General features: G+C 44.4%; 1 pseudogene; it reads right to left on the reverse strand.

Moving 5' to 3' along the window:
* Positions 1-339: 339 nt before the first annotated feature.
* Positions 340-2,154, reverse strand: LOC149157307 (18S ribosomal RNA; annotated as a pseudogene).
* Positions 2,155-3,833: the final 1,679 nt, after the last annotated feature.

Below are 3,833 nucleotides of genomic sequence, written 5' to 3' on the forward strand. Positions count from 1 at the left end.
TCTTTACCTCTCTTTTAATTGCAATTAGGAACCTGCGTGGTAGCATTGTGCGATTGTTACTAGACCCGTTGTGGGCTAGTAGGGATCGTCTCTGTCCGCAGAGAGGATTTACCTCCATAACACCCCCTATAGAAAGACATTGGGGGAAGGAAAAACAAAGGATGGATGGGACAAGCACAAGCATGGCTTGCAAGCACACACAAACAAGAGTTACCTCAAGACAAGCAACCAACAATGTTCCCACCAAACACCAAACTGGCTCTCCTAGAGACACACCACACAGTTCCACATTGCAATCAAAACCCAACAAACCCAAACCAAAAAAGAAAACCCTACTATCAATGATCCAACCACAGGTTCACCTACGATAACCTTGTTATGATTTCTCCTTCCTCTAAATGATAAGGTTCAATGAACTTCTCATGATGTCGATGGTGATGAACCACCATCGTCGATGCAATCTGAACACTTTACTGGATCATTCAATTGGTAAGAGAGACAGGTGGTGTGTACAAGGGGCACAGACATAGTCAACACAATTTGATGACACATGCTTACTAGGAATTCCTCGTTTAAGACCAATAATTGCAATGGTCTATCCCCATCAAGATGCAATTTGAGAATATTTCCCGATCGTCTCGAACCAGGAATAAAAAATTGTTGGTTGCATCAATGTAGTGCGTGTGTGGCCCAAAACATCTAAGGGCATCATAGACCTGTTATTGCCTCAAACTTACATGGCCTAAATAGCCATAGTCCCTCTAAGAAGCTAGCCATGAATGGGAACCTCTGCGTATCTAGTTATCAGGCTGAGGTCTCGTTTGTTATCGAAATTAACTACACAAATCGCTCCATCAACTAAGAATGGCCATGCACCACCACCCATAGAATCAAGAAAGAGCTCTCAATATGTCAATACTTACTATGTTTGGACCTAGTAAGTTTCCCTGTGTTAAGTCAAATTAAGCCGCACGCTCCACTCCTGGTGGTGCCCTTCCATCAATTCCTTTAAGTTTTAGCCTTGCAACCATACTCCCCCTTGGAATCCAAACACTCTGATTTCTCAAAAGGTGCTGGCGGAGTCCTTAGAGAAACATCTGCTGATCCCTGGTCGACATCATTTATGGTTGAGACTAGGATGGTATTTGATCGTCTCTGAGCCCCCAACTTCCATTCTTGATTAATGAAAAAATCCTTGGAAAATTCTTTCGCAGTGGTCCATCTTTAATAAATCCAAGAATTTCACCTTTGACAATGAAATACGAATGCCCCCAACAGTCCCTATTAATCATTACTTTGGTCCTAAAGGCCAACACAATAGGACTAGACTCGTATCATGTTATTCCATGCTAATGTATTCAGAGCATAAGCTTGCTTTGAGCACTCTAATTTTTTCAAAGTAATAGTGCCGGAGCTATGACCCAACCAATTAAAGCTAGGAGCACGCCGCTGACAAAAGCGATGGAAGGACAGGTGCACAACGAGTAGGCGGACTGACCCTTACGACCCAAGATCCAACTACGAGCATTTTAACTGCAACAACTTAAATATATGCTATCAGAGCTAGAATTACCGCAGCTGCTGGCACTAGACTTACCCTCCAATGGATCCTCGTTAACGGATTTAGATTGTACTCATTTCCAATTACTAGACTCCATGGGCCCATTATTGTTATTTATTGTCACTACCTCCCCATGTTAGGGTTGGGTAATTTGCGCGCCTGCTGCCTTCCTTGGATGTGGTAGCCATTTCTCAGGCTCCTTCTCCAGAATCGAACCCTAATTCTTCATCACCCATCACCACAATGGTAGGCCTCTATCCTACCATCGAAAGTTGATAGGGTAGAAATTTGAATGAAGCATCTCCAACATAAGGGTTGTGCGATCCATCAAATTATCATGATTCACTGAAGAAGCGGGCAAGCCCTCGTCAAACTTTTATCTCAAAAATGCATCCCTTCCAAAGAGTCGGGACTTGGTGCAGGTATTAGCTCTAGAATTACTACGGTTATCCGAGTAGTATGGTACCATCAGAAAAACTATAACTGATTTAATGAGCCATCCGCAGTTTCACAATCTAAATTAGTTCATACTTAGACATGCATGGCTTAATCTTTGAGAGAAGCATATGATTATTGGCAGGATCAACCATGTAGCACCCTGCCACATCAAAGGGCATTTCAGGGTGCTCTCTTACCAAGAGCTAACCTGAACAACCATCAAGTCAAAGAGATAACAATATTTCATGTAAAACTTTTATGCCTTGCACCTCTTGCATCCCAAGAAGGAAGCACATGCAACATGCCAAGGACATGGTGAACAAATGGGTAGACCTGCCGAGCCACAACGCACCAAGGCCACTTCAGAGTTTGCAACGATGCCCCAACCAACAAGAAAATGAGTGATCACTCAACCACTCCCTTAGAAATGCATCCAAAAGCCTCCACGCGCCGCACTGAGGCGACTTAGGAGTCCACCTGGACAGCAGCAATGATGGACCTCGATCTCTCGATCGCTTGTGGAAGCCTCAATGCAAAAGAAATAAATGGAGGATGACCAACCACACAACCTCTATATTATAAATGAGCCCCAATCCTCCCCACCCCGTACCGAGGCCACCTAGGAATCCACCCAAATAGAAGCAACGATGGACCTCGATCTCCCAATCGCATGTAGTAGCCTCAATGCGAAGGAAAAGGAAGGAAATAAAAAGAGCATGATCGACTGCAAATCCTATCATAGAGAGGTCATACAAACCTCCCTGCCCTACACCGATGCCACCTAGGAGTCCAATTGGACAACAACAACAGTGGACCTCGATCGGATGATTACCTGTGGCAGCCTCAACAAAAAGGCAAGGGAAGGAAATAATGCAAGATAAACCGAGCCTGCAACCTCTCTTAGAAATGCCCCTGAACCCTCCCCTCCCCACACATAGGCCACCTAGGAGTCTAAGCAGATAGTAGCAATGATGGACCTCGATCGCATGATCACCTATAGTAGCCTCAATCCAAAGGAAATGGAAGGAAATAAAACAAGACCAACCGAGCCCACAACCTCTCTTAGAAATGCCCCCCGACCCTCCCTGCCCCACACCGAGGCCACCTAGGAATCCACCCAGACAGTAGCAATGGTGGACCTCGATCACTTGACTACCTGCGGTAACCATGACATGAAGGAAAAGTAAGGAAATAAATACAAATCAAGAGGCTCACTACACAATACAAGAACATATCCAAACATGGGGAGGGATCGGGTAGATCTGCACCCCCATAGCTTTACCAACTAGATAATGAATAATTTTCACCTACAACCACCTCCATGTAGAGGATGGAGGTTGAAGCATTCCACCTCAAAATCCTTCCTCTAGATAGCCCCCACATCAATGTAGCAAGCCTCCTCCCCATTGGACCATGAGTGCATACACAATTGAAACAACAAATTCCCATAAACGTTGTGACTTAACATTTCCAACCGCAAAAGCCTTCCATGCACGCGAGATGTAAGGAAAAATTTGACCACTAGATCAAACATATGGGCCAACACATCTATAAAAACCTCAAAACCAATGCAACCATGGATGATGTGCACTTTTAAAGGAATGCCAACCCTTAACTTTACAATAAGGAGAACAGTGCCTCACATCGCCTGATGGAAAAAGAAAGCAAGAGGGAGGGTAGGTGGTTTACAACCAAAACCCTTCCATGTTCCTCTTAAATGTATGCATCTCAACCAACAATGCCAACATAGAAAGAGTACAAGCACAAGAAACCGGCACCATAAATAGCCGAACAATGAAGAGGCTAGTAGGGGAATTATTCACATATGCCTCCC

The sequence above is a fragment of the Pinus tabuliformis genome, chromosome 5_2, assembly GCF_031772625.1.
Source record: "Pinus tabuliformis cultivar Carrire ecotype Pingquan chromosome 5_2, CPIR1, whole genome shotgun sequence".
NCBI classification, from domain to species: Eukaryota; Viridiplantae; Streptophyta; class Pinopsida; order Pinales; family Pinaceae; genus Pinus; species Pinus tabuliformis.